The sequence below is a fragment of the Sorex fumeus genome, unplaced genomic scaffold, assembly GCF_029834395.1.
Source record: "Sorex fumeus unplaced genomic scaffold, SorFum_2.1 ptg000070l, whole genome shotgun sequence".
NCBI lineage: Eukaryota > Metazoa > Chordata > Mammalia > Eulipotyphla > Soricidae > Sorex > Sorex fumeus.
Genome location: NW_026606127.1, coordinates 3,957,649 through 3,976,909, shown reverse-complemented (window position 1 = coordinate 3,976,909; position 19,261 = coordinate 3,957,649). Strand labels below are relative to the sequence as shown.

The window sequence follows — 19,261 nt, the reverse complement described above, 5'->3', positions numbered from 1 at the left end:
TGGAAACTCAATTGACTGTTGGTATTAGAAGCATCTCGATGGCTTAAATTTTAAGTTCATATTGTTCCTCTGAGCATTGAAGGAGATTATTAGTCTCACAGATTTTTTTCATCATCCTATTGTTCCTTACAGAAAATTTTCAAAATCCATCTGTAATTGGGCTGGAGCGATAGCACAGCGGGTAGGGCGTTCGCCTTACACGCGGCCAACATGGCCGACCCGAGTTCGATTCCTCTGCCCCTCTCGGAGAGCCCGGCAAGCTACCGAGAGTATTCGATATGCCAGACACAGTAACAACAAAGTCTCCAATGGAGACGTTACTGGGCCCGCTCGAGCAAATCGATGATCAACGAGAGGGCCTTTACCTTTACCTTTATCTGTAATTGGAACTTCACATACTCGGCAGCATTCCCTTCCCGTGGTGAACGATGCAGCTTCCCTAACAGGAAGTGTCTGCAACTACGCCAGAGAATCTGCTCCAGCTGGTAGTTCTGCTTGGCTCCTGCCCTCAGCCTCTGGCACCTCTTTCCAACCACTGATGGGTAGTGTCTAACTTTACCAACATTTCAGCACAACAATGCTATCTGGAGTGTTTAAACCAGAGTCATATATCCACCTCAGCTTCTTCCTATACTAGTGTTTTGGAATGGGATAATTCAGGAAATGCTGAAGAGAAGTCTTCTATGGGAGACTTTTCTGTGACTGTCGTTGACCAAGACACCGCTGTCTCTTCCATGTCTAAGGCAGCTCGCTATGAGAGAACCCTAGATACCTACAACACGGTGTCTGTGTACCCATCACTTTCTGCCAGACTTGTTGAGAGAACACCGTCTCGGTATCCATATCAGAGTCAAAGTCTGTCACTTCCCTACCAGGACCGAAGCCAGGTGTATTACAATCATCAAGGAGGTCTGGGAACTCTCCTTTCTGGCCTGCAGTCCTATGACTCCATGTCATACACAGAACAAAATGGCTCTGCCCCCCAAGCTTACAGGAACTCATCTAGAGAAATGGTTATGGTTCTGAAGTAGGTCCGGTCCCCAAATAACCAAACACCAACCACTTCCTCTGGAATCGACTTCTCTGTGTCTGCTCAACCCATCACAGAATCGAGTTATCAAGGTGAGTTAAACTGAGAGGAGGGAAAGAAAATTCAAAAATTGGGGTCAAAAAAGAGGAAAACTGTCCATAGACAGGTGGTATTTAAATACACTGAGATTTTTAAGTTTACGAAATGAAGTTAACTAAACTAAGTTCATGTTTACTCCCTTCACTCATTTTACAACATGTTATTTTCACACTCAACATAAGATCCGCTAATGGAAATTGGAAGTTATGATAGTATAATGGATATCTAGGTTTCATATAATGAAACTTCAGGAGCACACAAAAGAATGCCACATTTTTCCCTAGTTGTTTCATATATTTTTTAATTTTTATTAGTTAAACATCTTGAGGCACAGTTGTAGACTTACAAATTATTGTGCTTAGATTTCATTTATACAATGATGTAGTACCTGTCTCTCCACCAGTGCCCATTCTCCACAACCACGGGTCCCATTATTCCTCCCACCACCCATCCCCCCAATTCCAACCAGCCTCTGTGGCAGGGAATGCCACATTTTACACTGTTCTAGTTCAGCAGTCCTCCAGAATTACCACTCTAAAAGTAAAATACAAGTCTTACACTAGTATTTTGTTATTTTCTTAAGAAGTTTCAGAACTCTTATTGTAATGGTACCTTTTTAACTTTCCCTTCCATTAATGAACAGCAAGGTTCTGAATACACTTGTGGTTCAGAGATTCTGTCACAAATCATGAAACCTAAAAACTTTTCTTTAGCACAAATATCATGCAGAATTAGTACTTCATTCATACTCTTATTATATGATATTAATCTCCTTATTTTTCCATGAAAGTGAATAAATTGAGAGTAAAATACATTACAATGCTAAGCTCTGTATGGCATTTATTAGTTTAAAAGACTGTAATTTTTCTTTTAAAAAAAGCTTTTGTTTGTAGGAGGTTGAATCTGTGTCACAGTCCGAAGTGCTCACGGATTAGTCCTGGGTCTGTGTTAGGGATCACTGCTGAAGATGCTTAGGAGATCATATGGGATACGAAAGATCAAACTGAGGTCAGCTGATCGCAGAGCCAGTGCCTTACCAAATGGACTATCTCTCTGTCCCAAGTCTCTTATTTTTAAAGTTAGTTTACATAGAAACTCAAATACAAAGAAAACAAAAAAACAACAGCACCACATGACAAACAGTAAGAACTACAAGATTTACCTCCAAACTTCAAGCACAGGGCCTTGTCCATTATCCGTAGAATACCCAGTAACAATGCCTTGCCTGTTGCTGGTAGGTGCACAGTTGTTGCACCACTAGTTTTGTGGAGGGAATATCTCATTTTGCAGGCACTGATTTCTTCCTTCCTTCCTTTGTAGTGATGAATTTACTGGGGATGGAGACGTCCCTGGCATGGAAACCTTCAGGTCAGATATTTGGTCTGACACAAATTTCCAAATTGCCCACATGTTGCAGTAGCAGGATTCAAAGACCTGAGCGTAATCCACCACCTGAATTTGGGGAAGTTCCCATAATATCTCCAGACCAAAGTAACCTGGGGCTTACCCCAACTCCAACTCAGGAACAAAAGGTTAAGAATTTTGATCAGATGAAAACTGGGCTTTCAAAACCTCTGGATACCTACCGATCCCAGTAGACCTATATCAATGAAAAGATCTGCAGGTAATGAACAGCACTGACACCATCACTCTGAAGCAGGTGCAAGAAAATTCAAGTGGCACTAAGGGGACCTCCCATCCAACACGGAAGAACAAAAGGGAGTCTTCTGAACCTCTTGAGGGAGAAACCAAGGCCAAAATCCAGCCAAAGGTCCGAGAATGCTCGCTATGGGGGGCTGGGATTGTTCGTAATGCAGCAGTAAGTGAGAGGTGTCCTGAGACCAAGGCCAAGACTAACAGCAAACATCACAAAGCTGCCTCCAGCAGGATCAGCAAGAAAAAGAGCCATGGGCAGGAGAAGATAAAAAACACCAGAGAAAATTCTAAGAAAGCTAAGGAGTGTAAGCAGCCAGGGAACAAGATAAAGGCAGAAGAAAAGCCCACCATTGGCAAGATGAAATGCAAGAAAAGTCAATCTGAGCTTTGCCAAGAGGCCGTTAAAAAGCCCCGCCTCTACCTAGGCATACACATGCTGGATTCTGTCCAAGTGTTTCATGTTCTGGGGAAGAAGAGTGATCCAAAACCTGGAATCTCTTCCTCCCAGGTCCTGAGTAGCTCAAAGAAGCTTAAAGATGTCAAGCCATCCTTAGCTGTCAAGCCATGGCTAGGTGCTACATGGGATGGAAAAGCCTTGAGAAAACTCAGGTCAAAGCACACAAACCAAGTAGCAGTGCTGAAAAACGCTCATCTCCAACCCAGTCTGAGCTGCCACCTCCTGGGAAGGTCAAATTGGTACCTTTGCCGTATCTTACCATGGAGAGGCCACAAGCTCGACCTGTTCCTCGGAGATGACAATCTGTGACCTCACATCTTCCTGCGGCAGATTACCCTGCCAAACCTGGCTCTACCAATGCACCTCAGCCAAATGCTGCCAATTCTTCACGGTCAACCACTGCATTTTTGTCTGGTTCTGCCAAACCTGCTCAGTCCATTACAACCAACCCATCTCGACCAGGTTTGCAGAACCCTAGTAGCCAGCCAATTCTTCACCCTGCAGCTCCTAGACCTGCTCCCTACAAGACAGCAGCTGGCACTTCTCTCCAGTGGGAGCCTCCTCCTGTCTCTGTGAAAAAGCGGCAGTGGTCACCTAAACGTCAGAGTCAGTTTCTCCTCCATGACTTCCCTTTCCAACCGATTCCGTGGAGAAAGCCCAATGTTCCCGAGCCTGTCATGTCAAAGCCCATCACCAAAAAGCAGAGACCAGAGCGTGAGGCTATGAAAACGAAGGCTCAGCAGGAGCATGAGAACAGTGCCAAACACACAGCTTTGAGGGAAATTGTAGTTCTTTATTGAGAGGGAAAAATAGAAGGACATCTCTCTCTACTATGGCTATGTAATGTGAGAGCTGGAATGGTATATTCCACTTTAGGTACCAGATGGTGCCCTAGGCAAACACTGAAATGCCAGACACATTTTACTTATTCTAATATATTTTTTCAAATAAAAGACATGCATCATAGTTAATTGGTTGTTAATAAAACTTCTGAATTTAAAGATGCTGTCAACTGTGGTTGTTTTGGGGAGTGGCTGGGGGTTAAAGGATGCGATGGGAAACAATGGGAAGTTAGAGATAGGAAAAAGGGGGAATAGACAAGACTCTAAGAAATACAAACTTGGTCCAGGGTTATAAAGCCCATAAGAGGAGAAATTGCATGGGCCTGATGAAGAGTGGCGTAGGGTCAGAGGAAGAGTATAGCTGACAGGGCATTTTCTCTGCAAGCAAGAAGGACTCAGTTCAATTCCTGCAATCTTTTATGGTCCCCAGAGACCCACTAGATGTGAAACTTGAGCACAGAGCCAGGAGTATGACCAGAGCACAGTCATGTATGCCCCATCCCTGGTGTCCTCGAAAAAAAAATGGGAGAAATGGCACGATCTGAGGTTTTCGGGTTAAAAGAATAAATTTGGAATAGGCTGAGGAAGGCGATGAGTCTAAGATGACCAGACGAGAAGTAAAATTCTCCATGGAAGCTGTGTTTACGCCTCATGGCCACCTTTGGAAATTAACCAAATTTGAGACATATCACTAAAAGGTTTGGGTGGTCTATAGATAAATGATGGCTGGGGGATCAGAACACATACAATGGGGAATAATCCTACCAGATGAGTGATCAACACCCTAAGAGTCGTTCAAGGATGACTCTTAACAGGGACAAAGCCAAGAGAACAGTTGCAGCATGAAGCCTGAAGATAAGCTCCTGGGAGATTCAAAATAAATCACCATGTCTTCGGGCCCTCTGTTCAGCATCCCTAGCTGCACCATTTCACTTATTCCCAGCAATATTCAGAGTTGCTGTTAAGGTGACACTTCACTAGCGTGTTTCAACAATGCGGTCCATTGCCTCTGTAAGTCTTTGGATTTGTAAACTCCCCAAGGTTGCCAAGCTAGCTATCAAGAAATTTCTGGTGGGGGGAGCTCATATTATATTAGCTTGAGGGCCTGGTCTTTGGTCTTCCATGTTCCCTGATACCTGTAGTTTTCCCTAAACATCGCTTTTAACTGCAGCTCACACAAGAATCAACTTTATAAATGGCGTTGTGGCTGCATTGCTGTAGGTACCTTACTAATACATGCGTCCTAGGTCACCACTCCCAAAGCAGTTAGTACCAGGTGACCTTGAGCCTGGAAGGCTGTGGTGGAAATAGATGGTCCTAGGAGAGTTAATGGGGTGATGGATGGATGGAAAGGAAACCGGGAAAGGTAGGGAAGTGGAAATCTGGTGATCATCATGGGATAGTTGGTGGATGTTTTTCAAATAAGTTAAAATATTTTTTGTAAATGAGATTCAAGAAAAAAATACGAAAATAAGATAGGTTCCAAAGAACAGTTTACATATAAGACCGAGAGAGCTGAAAGGGCTGGCATTCCTTCTGGAGCTTTCAATCATACCATTTATAAATATGTTATTTTCACATCACTTAGCTGTGGAGAGGAATAGTGAGAAACAGAATGCCACCAGAAAAGCAAACTAGAAGACCAGGGTTCATAAAAGCCAGGTGAAATGTGTTCACATGTATCCCAAGTGCAAAGATATGTTAACAGGAACATATATTTAACTAATTCTGCTTGGTACCAGTAACTACTTTGTTGAAAATGGGGGGAAATGAACGCAGTTTCTGACTGAACTGAGACTAACCAGTTCATAGATTTTCCCAGGAAATGGTAGTTGACTGGCTGGGAACAGAAAAACGTGAAAAGTGTTTTCCTACCTTTAATGTATGGCTGGAGGGAATTGATCCCAGTAATCTCTTAAAACTAACAAGGTTCAACTCTCTTGAAGGAATGCTGTATTCACTGAGGAAAAAATGTTGGGAGAAAAGTCTGAAATGATGGGAAAAGAGACAATAAGTGTAAAAGGAGGGCTTGAAATTTGGGTTCCTCTGAAAACAAAGCTTGAAACAACAAGATCTGGTGGTAACATGATATACTGGGAATGCAATCTGAGCAGGAAAAGAGTGATATCAGGGATGTGAACAAGGGAAATCCAAGTTAAGAAGACTTAGCTAGCTGACTATACCATGGGCAACATGGTTCCAAGACTACCAGAAATTACCAAGGAATTTACTTTAATTTTCTTTCTTTTATATGGTCAATTACAACATGTATTCTGTGCCTTCTTCAAACAGAATTTGGATTATTCATTTCTTTCTCAACATTCTGTTCATTGGTGTAAGTATCTAAATAACTGCTGGATAACAGAATTATTTGATCAGACTTATTTTTTACTTTAATGTTTAGTTGAGATTACTGAAAACTAGGTCTAAAGTGAAGTGTGTCTTGATTGGTACAAATAGAGAAGGGAGGTCTAGGGATGTAATTAGAGATTATAGGGTACCACATTCAGTTCCTAATAAAACAAATAAAGGACGGTGTCCCAAATAGACTATTGAAAAAGATACTCATCTCCATTTAACCTGTAAATTCAGCATTTTCTATATTTAATTAAAAATGAAAGAATGATCCTATATTTGGTCTTTTAAAGACATTCCAGGTTGGTTAAGGAAACAAACACTGCCTGTGAAATCATGACAACTTAATCATAAAAACCAGATTACTACATAAATTTCCAACAATGTCAGTGCTAAGAATTATTTAACTGGATCTCACTAGTGTACATGATAGTCATATGAATACACCTGTGTGGATACATCGCTGGTATCTAATTTAGAGTATAGATATATAGAGATTAGATCACATAGCTGAGTGTGATCTCAACTTTTCTAGTCACTGCCTGCCCCAACACACCCAAAGACTTGTACTAATCCTTATAGATCCATGACTTTTTCTCCTCCTCTCTCCCAGAGTCTTTTAAAATTTCTTTTCAAGTACTAATGTAATGCACTTTAGAAAATCTTGAGTTAACCTTAATTGTTGTCATTTATCTTTTATATAGAGAACCAAGAAAATCTTATTAAAAGTGTATTTTGGTATTCTTTGAAAATGGTAATAAGAACATTATCATTGAGTCCCTCAATATACATTATATAAAGAATTTTCTGAGAAATTCCCTGTACAAATCAATACTCGAAGAAATAAATGACTTCTCTGAGTGAGAATGAACTGGGACATTTCAAAGTATCAATCAGTGAGTCAAAGATGAATCATAGCATCCTATAACTAAAAATTATCTTGATGTAATTTAGTCAACACCATTACATTTTTTCCTATACCAGCCGATAGCATTTTTAATTTTTTATATTATTATCGATTTATTTTTATTAGTGAAACACCATGAGGTACAGTTGTAGACTTACATACCTTTGTGCTTGGGTTTCAGTTATACAAGTATCAAGTACCCATCCCTCCACCAGTGCCCATTCTCCACCATCAAGGAGCCCAGTGACCCTCCCATCCCCCATCTCCCCCACCCCGCCCTACCTCAGGGCATTCCCTTTTGCTTTTTCTTTGTTTTAGGGTGCTGTGGTTTGCAATGGAGGTCAATACCATTACATTTTCAAAGAAGAAAATAGGCCCCTAGATGTTCAAGACACTGCTAGTCTCCTGGGCTTCTTCCCAGCATGTACCCTGCTCCAAGCCCGCCCTTTGGAAATATACTGGGAAGGGAAACTGGATGTACCTTTCGTCACACTGACCTGAAAGACTCTTGCTGATTCTCAGCCAGATCAACTATTTCATTTGTTGCCTGATATCACCTCCTGTCCTTAATTTTTAAAAAAAAAATATTTGATTTGTTTCTGGATTATAAAGAAAAAAAAACTAAATTCACTAATAAAACAAAAGCAAAATCAAACCTTTACACTCTGACATCAGAATTGTCCTTACAATAGGGGAAGTAAATGACTGAAATTGGTAGGGGAGTGTTGTTAGTTGGTTGTGGACTTTAGCTGGATATTTGACAGTGCATGGAGTATGAATACACAGTTGCTGAGATGAGGAAGTCTGTACTTGAAGCAAGTACAGTTTGTAAACTAGTCATCACAATTATATGTCCATATGAAATTTATCTACATATTCTTTGTGCTTCCCTTGCATTTATGTGTTATGCATGCCTTTATCCTGGCCTCAGAAATGCATCTGAGGGCACTCGGAAAATTAATTGCGCGCCAAGTAGGGGGAGAGAAGTAGTAAATAATTGGAGGAGGAAGAAATATGAGTTCGAACTCACGAGATGTGTAAGAGGAATATATAGATATGTATGTGTGTGTTAAATACACATATATATGTATAAATCTATATATGGGCTGGAGCGAAAGTACAGTGGGTAAGACGTTTGCCTTGCACGCGGCCAACCTGGGTTCGATTCCTCTGCTCCTCTCAGAGAGCCCAGCATGCTACTGAGAGTATCCCTCCCGCATGACAAAGCCTAGCAAGCTACATGTGACGTATTTGACATTCTAAGATCAGTAACAACAAGTCTCACCATAGAGACATTTCTGGTGCCCGCTCAAGCAAATCGGTGAACAATGGGAGGACAGTGTTACAGTGCTATGGTTAATTCAAACATTGTTTATGCAAAATATGAAAGAAACAAATAAACATTCTATAAAGCTTATTACACCTATTAAATTAATATAACTTTAAATCGTGTTCAGAAATGAAGTTGAAGAATTTTAAGGCTATAGAAAGATATTGACAATATATCAAGAAACACATGGATCTTTGAGGAGCAAGAACACGTAGCTGTTGTCCTTCCTTAAGATTATTATTTTTTGCTTTTATAGAATATGCTTACCCTGAGTTTTTTTAATAGCTTCAGTTTTTTAGAAAGCATCATAATAAATTATATTATTTAAAAAATAAAAAAGTTGGGTTTGTAAGTGGATTCTCTATGTTTGGAACTTGGGAAATATTTTCCTATGTAAGCTACATTAAACATGATATTTATAACAGAAATACCATCTGCAGTAGTATTCACAATAGCCAGAAGAAACTATGTTATACCTACACAATAGAATACTACGAAGTTAGCAGGAAAGTCACATCATGAAATTTGCTTATAAATGGATGTACAGGGAAGAATATCATGCTCAATGAAATCAGTCAGAAGGAAAGGTGTATACTGATTGGACTACCCCTTTGTTTTGGATATAAAAAAACAGAATATGAGACTAATACCCAAGGATAGCAGAAACACAGGCCAGGAGAATTGGTCAATGGTTGGATGCTTGCCACAAGTGCTGAAGGCGGGCATTTGGAATAAAGAAGGGACGGCTATGACAATGAGAGTTGGAAATGATTACTCTGGATGAGAACTGAGTGCTGAAAGTAGGTAAAGGAATAAACGTGATAACCTCTCAGTATCTGTATTACAATCCATAATGCCCAAAGGATGAGAGAGAGAGAGATAAAGAGAGAGAAAGAGGTGCCTGCCATAGTGTAGAGACAGCAGGCTGTCAGGTGAGGTTTGAGGTTGGGAGAGAGAGTGGTGGGAGAGAAACTGGGGACATTAGCAATGGAACTGTATACTAGTGGAGGTTGGGTGTTAAAATATCCTATGAATGAAATTGAATCATGAAAAGGTTTGTAATATGTGTCTCCTGCAGATTCAATAAAAAACATTATATTTAGTTTCTACCACCATGACTAACCTATGAGTTTTCAGAAATTTATTTTTATCACCTTGGCTGGTCTCATTACATGGGTGCCTGTGTGGTAAAATTTTTATTTTATGCGGACTTAAAAGACAAAACTAATGAGGTTGGGAGTTATTGTGGAAGGGGAGAAGAGCACAAAAAACCCTGTTGACCACAGCTCAGCAGGGTCAGCTAACTTGCGTGATGCCAGACCTCCTTCACTGATTTCCTCTTTTTAATGTGGAAAAATGAAAAGACTTTTCAGGCTGCCAAGGGGTTGTCCCCTCCAGTTTACACTATTTTTTTTCGATCAGAATTGTTTAAAGATATTTGAAAAATTTGGAGCTTAATGATTTGTTCTCATATATTTCCCCTACATGGTGTCAGTGGGCATTTATCCAGGAAGGCCAGCATGAAAAAGTTGAGGTGTATGTCTTAACCACCAATACCAACACTAATGAAAGTATGGAACCCAAAGTACAATAGTTAAAATTCAAAATGTGTTTGTCAAGGAAATCGGTGGGAATGTAGGGAGAAATGGGTCATTTGTTGATGGAGGGATGCAGACACTGGTAGTGTGATTGGAATTGAAATATTGAATGACAAATCTCCATTATAAATGCCTTTGAAAATCAAAATTGCCTAAATTTAAAAAAAAAGAAGTCAACTTACGTCTATATTTCAAGAAATCTTGTCTTAGCAAATTTTGGCAGGGAGACCATAGTTGGTAGAGAGAGGGAGATCGAAAGGGAGAGTTGACAGTTGGGAAGAGAAGCCTGGATATCATGGAAGAGATGAAAGCTGATCTTAGAAGATTTGGAGCCATCAGAGTTTAGAGAGTTAAATGGTGAGACCATTGCAGTTTAGATAGTTAAATAGAGAGATTGGTTTCAGTCATCAGCAGTGTATACATAGAGAGAGTTCAAACACCTCACAGATATTCACGCTATGTTAACTAACAAGGGGAGCGTGTTTTCCCTGAAGCACTGTGTAAGGATAATATATTGCCAGGAAGAATGATAAGAAGTTGGTTCTCTTTTTCAAAAGATTAATATATTAGAGATGAAAACTTTTGTACAAAGGAATCTATTATCTTGTTCTGTTGCTCTTTTTTCTTGTCATCATTCCATTCTCCCCCATGACCCGACCTAATCAGGGCTCACCACATTTTTCAGCATTGTCACCACATAGCCTCAGAGCATGTGTTAACTGCCGGTAGCTCACAGCTCTCATGTTTGCCCCCCATCCAAGCCAGAGCCATCCTTCTGAAAGCAAGGATATTTGCTGAAAACCCGTTCTTCCTTGAAGTGACAGTCATGATTTACCTCTTCTTAATCATTGCGTTTACAAATTTAGATGAATGTCCCTATACTAGTGACAGGGATTTTCCAAACTAAGAAAAGCATAAACATTTCCCTTTCCCCCAAGAAATTTGGGCTAGTTATTTTCTATCCACTGCTAATAATATGTGGTAATAAGGAAATAGAACTGAAGTAAAAACAAGTACATTTGTCAATTTGGTGCCATGACTAGTCAGTGTGAGTACAAGTATATATTTCTAGAAAAAAAAAAGCAGAAGAAAAGGAGTTGGTTGCTAGCAAAGAATGCCAAATCTCTGCCAAGAAATCCTTTGAAAATAAAAATTGTGACTATGGACTGAACATAATTGCCACTCAATGCCTCTTTTGTAGACCACAAAACCCAAAAGGATAGGGAGAACAAAAGAGAATGCCTTGCCACAGAGGGAGGGTGGGATGAGGGTATAGGTGTGGAAGGGATACTGGAATCTATGGTGGTGGAAAATGGGCACAGGGGGAGGGATGGGCATTTGATCATTGTATAATCGAAACCCAAGAACAAAAATTTGTAAATGTACGACTGTACCTCATGGTGTTTCAGTAATAAAAATTTAAAAAAAATAATATAAAAATTGTTTTGTCTGTCAGAGATCAGCCGATGGGAACCTCTGTGAAGGCAAAAGATTAAATTGGTTGACTTTTATTTTTCCTTGAGTATATTAATTTGATTTTGGAGTCAATTTATATGACAGTTCATCAAGACACAGAAATTTTCAGCACTTCTCTTGTTTAAAAGTATAGTGATAGACCATATCTCTATCTCACATTATTTTTATTTCTGATAGTTTGACACAAAATATACGTCAAAATCATAGATAAATGTAAGTTATTTAAATACTGTTTTGATTATTTAAAATTACATTATAGAATTACTAGAATTTCATAAATTTTAGGATTATGTAGAATCAACGTTCATGTATCATATTACACTCACTACTGAAAGGCCTACTTTGTCATTCACCATTGTTCAGTTTTTCCACTTTGATTACAGCTTTCCATCTGGTAATTAAATAGTCTCATGGTTCTAAAGTTTGTTTTTATTGCTTTGAAAATATCAAAACTATGGATTTTCAACATTGGATGAAACTAGAGGATATCATGCATGTAAAGGTAGCCTTAAGGAAAGGAACAGATACAGAGAGATTTTTCTCATATGTGGGATGTAAAGACACACAGCAAGGTAGCAACAAAGGTTCAAGGCCAATGTAAGGGGAGAACTGATCCACACAATTGAGTCAGGGAATTGGGAAGGAGGGATTCTGAGGGTTTGGGGGACAGGGAGGGGTTATTTTTTGAGAGAATGAGGAGTGTCATGATGGAATTATGTGTATGAGAAACCATTATTAATTGAATTATAAATCATAGAATATAAATATTGTTTTAGATGTTTGTCTGTCTCATTTTATTCTTTTAATTTGTTTTCTCCATATACCACATATGCATGAACTTGTATGATGCCTATCTTTCTCTGCCTGGTTTATGTCAATAAATATAATATCCTCATGTGATCCAATTTTATACAGATAATAAGATTTCACTTCATACAACTGAGTAGTATTCCATTGGTTTACCCCCTTTCATTTTCAAAATTTGTGGTTTAAAATATACAAATATTGGTTTAAACAATGCTCTGGTGGTTTAAAATTTTTAGTTTAGTGAAGCAAAATAGATTTTACTGAAAAACACTTAGAAACTTGTTAAACCGGTGTAGGGTGGAATGGAATATATGTTCAAGAGAGAACACTCGTTTAACAGAGCAAGCAAAGAGAGACATGGAGAAAGGAAGCACGGTATTTCTTCAAGGGAGAACACAAGCTTGAGGACCAAGCCGAAACTGGTAGTTTAGGAATAAGAACTTGGAGTGGTATGAACTTAACTTGTGCACTTTAGGGGAGAACCTGAGTAAAACTATTAGAAGTACGTTCAGGAGCATGATAAACTGGAGTCTGCACTTGAAGTGAGGAGGGTAGAGAGTTCCTTGGGGAGATCCGGACTATTTAGAACAGTAATATTATAACATTAATGATAGTATCTTACGGTGGGATTCCAAAAAAATCTTTCACAGTGGCGTCAGAAATGATAACATTCTTAGGTATTTGGATTTCCTGTGGAAACAACGGGAAAGCTGAGTTTATGCTCTGGATGCCTCCAACTGAAACAAGGTCAACAAGTCATGAATGAAAAATTACAAGTTAGATGGATCATGGATTCTGATCCCAGTGGAAGGCTAGCTTTCAGGTGAACAATTTCTACTGATGGCCTGATGTAGATTCTGATCCTGGGATACGTAACAGAAAGGAGGTAGTGACAGGTATTCTCAGAAGTGAAGCCTCTGAGACAGAATTCGTTCATGCCAACTTATAGGTTATCAATGTTTGCTCATGGCTGCTACCATTATAACATGCCATTCAATGGTTTTGTGGTTTCAATTTACTGTGTCAATGTAAAGATGAAGTTTCTAAATGGAAGGTAAAAATCTGAGGCCCTCAAGATGATGAATTATGGGGATGCGGGGGGGAGCTTGATCTATAGTACAGCAGGTAGAGCATTTGCCTTGCACACGGCCTACCCAGGTTAGATTCCCAGCATCCTGTATGGTCCCCCCAAGCACCGTGAGGAGTAATTCCAGAGTGCAGAGCCAGGAGTAACCCCTTTGCATCGGCAGGTGTGACCCAAAAACGCAAAAAAAAAAAAGATGATGACTTACCTTTAGATATTTTGAAGTCAAGTAGAAACAGCCAGAAAGTTCCCCAGAAAAGAGTTCACCTGGGTCGAAAACATCATCACCTCTAGCATGAGAGCATACAGAAAATAAGGTTTCCATTTTATGCCAAGTTAAAGCAAGCCAGACATGATCTTGGAAACTTTTTCCAAAGAAAACATGGCTATAGGAAGGATAAGGTGACAACTGAGTCTTAGAGGTCAAATATAGAAGAGAAGTGAGGGTCAAAATGTAGGAGGTACATTGGCGACCAGGAATATTTAGAAAAGCATTTTTTAAAAAAGAAAATGCAATGAGACATCAATTAAGAACTTTTTAATGTTTAAGAACAGGGATATAACTCAATGAAAGACCATTTGCCTTCCATTGTATGATGATCTGGGATTGATCCTTAGCATTGCAAACAGCATTATTTTTTAATTTTTAATTTCTTTCTTTCTTGCTTGCTTGCTTGCTTTTTTGTTTTTTGGGTCGCACCTGGCTATGTATAGGGGTATTTTTAAATTTTAAAAAAACTCATAAATTTACCTTTGTACCTGTCGTTTAAAAGTAAATCTAAAATGTTTTAGAGTAAATATATGTGAAGAAGAATAAAATTCACAGGAACTATTTAGTGTTCTTAATGATACAGCAGTCGAATTTTGAGGTTAATTGTATGGGTATTGCATAAATAATTTTTCCCCATTATGTGGGCTCTCTTTTTATCATGGTCACCATTTTTTCTGAGTTGCAGAAACTTCTTAGTTTAATGTAGTCTCATTTGTTTATATTCACTTCCTCTTCCTTGGTCAGTGGTGTTTCATTCTAGAAGTTTCCCTTAGCTTTAATGTCATGCAGGGATCTTCCCACATTTTTCTCCATATACCTTAAGAATTCAGGTATGATATTGAGGTTTTTAATACATTTGATCTGACATTGTGCCTGGCACTATAAAGAGGTCTGAGTTCATTTTTTTTTTTGCATGTTGCTGTCCAGTTTTCCCAGCACCAGTTGCTGAAGAGACTTCCTAGCTCAACTTCGTATTTCTTGAGCCTTTATGAAGGTAATGTAAAGGTAAAGGTCCTCCCATTGTTCGTCGATTTGCTCGAGCGGGCCCAGTAAAGTCTCCATTGGAGACTTTGTTGTTACTGTATTTGGCATATGGAATACATCATCGGGAGCTTGCCAGACTCTGCCATGCGGGCGAGATACTCTCGGTAGCTTGCCAGGCTCTCCGAGAGGGGCAGAGGAATCGAACTCGGGTCGGCCATGTTGGCTGCAATTTGCTTGAGCGGGCCCAGTAACGTCTCTATCATGAGACTTGTTGTTACTGTGTTTCGTATATCGAATACATCTAATGCGCTGGAGCTATAGCACAGTGAGTAGGTCGTTTGCCTTGGACGCAGCCAACATGTCCGATGCGAGTTCGATTTCTCCGCCCCTCTCGGAGAGCCCGGCAAGCTTAGAGAGTATCTAGCCCTCACGGCAGAGCCTGGCAAGCTACCTGTGATGTATTTGAGCCTTTATGAAAGATTAGGTAATAATAATCTGAGGGCCAGCGTCAGGATATTTAACTATATTCCATTGATCTGAGGCCTGTCTTTATCTGAATATCATGGTATTTTGATTACTACAACTATGTAGTTGGGTTTGTATTTGGGGAAGGTATTCCCTTCTTCTTTTTACCAAAGATTGCTTTAGCACTTCATGGGAGTTTATTGTTGTGTATGACTTTCAAGAGTGTTTAATCTATTTATTTGAAAAATGTTATGGGTATCCTTATAGAATGTGCATTAAATCTTTATAGAGCTTTGGGGTGTATTGCCATTTTGACAGTGTTAAACCTCTCAATCCATGAGCATGGGATGTGATTCCATTTCCTCATATACTCTCTTATTTTGTAAAGTAGAGCTTTGAAGTTTTTTTTTTTTTTGGTATAGATCTTTAACATTTTTAGTTGATTCTAATATACTCGATTTTCTGAGGTATTATTGTGAATGGGATTGTTTTTTCTCTATCTCTTTTTTCTCTTTCATTATTAATATATGGGAAAGCGATGGAGTAGCAGATATTGATTTTGTAATATGCTACTTTACTAAACAAATCTATTGTTCCCAGGAGCTTTTTTGTAGATTCTTTGAGATTTTCTAAGTATAGTATCATGTCATCTCCAAATAGTAAAAGCTTGAGTTCTTCCTTTTTTATCTGGATGCCCTTGATATCTTTTTTTTAACCGAAATCATATGGCAAATACTTCAAGTACTGTGTTGAATAGGAGTGATGAGAGTGGGTAACTTGTTTTGTGCCTGATTGTATTTTGGAATTCTAGTTCATTGATTTCTGCTCCAAGCCTTCAGTTTTTCCCCGTTGAGAATAATGCTTGCTGTGGGTTTGTGATAATTTGCTTTGACTATATTGAGGAAAGTACTTTCAACTCCCATTTTGTTGAGAGTTTTTCATCATGAATGGGTGCTGGATCTCATCAAATGCTTTATCTACATCTATTGATATGATTATATGACTTTTATCTTTATTTTTTTGAGATGGTGTATTCTGTTGATTGACTAGAGAATGTTAAGCCATCCTTGCATCCCCAAGATAAACCTACTTGGTCATAGTGTGTGATCTTTTGTTGAGTTTCTGGATTCTCTTTGCTGGTATTTTCTTGAGAATCTGTGTATCTGTATTCATCAAGGAAATAAGTCTGTAATTTTCTTTTTTTGTGGTGTCTCTGTCTGATTTGAGTATTAGGTTGATCTTTGCCTCATAGAAATTATTTGGGAGTATTTATGATTCTTCAATTTCCTGGAAAATCTTGAAAAATGTTGGCAGCATTTCCTCTTTAAAGGTTTGAAATATTTCACTATTGAATCCATCCATCTGGGCCAGGGATTCTGTTTGGGGGGATATTTTGACCATCATTTCAATTTCCTTGGAAGTGATAGGTTCAAGTATTCCAAATCTTCTTGGTTCAGCCTTGGGAGGTAATTGGAATCCAAAAATTTATCAATTTATTCAAGATCCTCTCATTTCCTGCTGTAAAGTTTCTCAATATAATCTCTGATGATCCTATGGATTTCTGTAGTTTCTATTAGGATATGCCCCTTTGCATTTCTGATTGGATTTATTAGAATTCTTTCTCTTTGTTTCTTTGAGAGGCTTCTCGTGGTTTATTTATCTTATTTATTTTCTCAAAGAACCAGCTTTTACTCTTATTGGTCTTTTGGATTGTATTTTGGGATTCTAGCTCATTGACGTCTGGTACAAGTTTTATTATTTCCTTCCTCCAGCCTAGTTTGGACTACTTTTGTTGGTCATTTTCCAAAATCTTGAGCTCTAATTTATTCATGCAGGCCCTTTCTTGCTTCCTGATGAATTCGGGCAGAGCTATACTCTTTCCTCTTAACACTGTTTTTGCTGTGTCCCACAAGTTCTGGTAGCTCGTGTCCTCATTCTCATTTGTTTCTGGAAACTTTTTATTTCCCCTTTGATTTCTTCTCTAAGCCAATGGTAGTTCATTACTTTCCTTAAAAAAATATTTCCTTGCTGAGCTTTAGTCTGTTTGATCTATTGAGAAGTGACAAAGTAGTGTTGAATTCTCCAACTAGTATTGTGTTGCTCTCAATGTTTTTCTATAAGTCTATTAGAAGTTATTTTTAAGTATTTTGCTGCTCTGTCATTAGGATCACCTACAGTGAGGAGGGTGAGTTCTTTCTGATGTACAGATCCCATGATCATGAAGAAATGACCTTCACTGTCTCTTATAACCTATAGCCTGAAGTCCATATGGTCTGATACTAGTATATCCACTCCAGCTTTGTGGACGTGTTCGTTTCTTTCTTGAAGAATTGTTTTCCAGCCTTTGACTTTGAGCCCATGGTTGCTTTGATTGTTCATAAGTGTTTCTTCAGGCAGCAGAATGTTGGGTTCAGTTTTATAATTCATCTTCCCATTCTGTGCCTCTGAATTGGCACATTTAGTCCATTGACATTGAGGAGATTGTTGTGATGGGGATTTGTGCTATCTTTATGTAGAATTTTTGTACTTGTGTGGATTGTCTTAGCTTAAAGTCGCCCTGTTAATTATTCTTGCAACAAAAACATGGATCACTTTACAAGTTTGCATGTCATATCTGTGCAAGGACCATGCTAATCTCTGTATCGTTTCAATTTTAGTATATATGTTACCAAACATAGTATGAGTTAATTTTTCCATATTTTTCTCTTCTTATTACTTTGAGTGTTGTCCTTACTCAATCCTATGGCAGACAGTGATTCCAAATCAAGGAATATATTTCAAAGCAGCTTGAATAGATAGATTTAGAACTTTAATGTCCTAGAAAAAAAAGTATGGTTTTTACCATATTATCTTTTACCATACCCAAGGCATCAGTTTTACAAAATAATTCTTTTGGAAGATGGTATATGAGTCTTGTTTAATGCCCTTCCCTGAAACCTTCATTAAGACCATTAAACTAGAGCCTTTTGCTGTTCTCACCTCAGTCCCGTGTACATCTCCAGGAAAAGGTGGATGGTGTTGTCTGCAATTCGACCACCTTGAATGTAAGTAGGATTTTTCTCCTGAAGGAAGAGGTGAGGAGAATATTGATGATTTCATTCCACCTTATTACAAGTACAACTTGAATGGAAGGTGAGACTCATGAGGCTCCTGTAAAGGACAGATTAAGGGGTCTCAGTGAAGTTTAATGGCCAACACACATTAACAACACAGATGACTCAAAGTAGCCTGTGTGCATCTTTGTGTATAGTGAGTTTCATATCTACTGAGAGTGATTCTCAGTCATGACACACAGGCAAAACAGCCCTGTATTTAAAAATCTAGTTCTCTAAGCAGAGTGGGGTCTCTGAGGTGATTGAAAAGTGTATAGTAATTTATTACTAAGCACATAAGTACTTTTCGATCTAAAATTAATTCCAAATATGTCTAAAACGACAGGCTCCTGACCCCGCACCTGGCTTTCCTCACCTGGGCCCCTTGGAGGGGGAGGGGTGAATTTCCCTCACTGCCCTGAGTAGAGCCCCGACAGCTGAAGACCTCTGCAACCAGCCATAGGTATGCTTAAGACCACTCTGCCCAAGCTTGAAGGAGACTCATGCATGAAGGAAGTGGAAGCAGAACCTGTGTAAACACACAAAAAATAAAAGGCTGGAGGTCAGGCCATTTCCCCACTCCATGGAGGTCGATGGCGATGGTCAGTAGATGGAAGGAAACGGGAGTCAGGCTGGTTGGTCATGGAGCAGCAGGTTATTACATGGAAGAGATGTATGTCATAGAGTCCTCAGGAATCCTCAAGCACGTGCGGGCACTGAGATCCAGGATGATCCCCTTATATAGATCATAGAACCTCTAAAAGGGGCATTACAGTGATGTCATCAAAAGGAGTTACAGAAAGAACAT

General features: G+C 39.0%; 1 pseudogene; it reads right to left on the bottom strand.

Moving 5' to 3' along the window:
- Positions 1-17,938: 17,938 nt before the first annotated feature.
- LOC130037200 (uncharacterized) lies at positions 17,939-18,037 on the bottom strand (annotated as a pseudogene).
- Between the last annotated feature and the right edge of the window lie 1,224 nt (positions 18,038-19,261).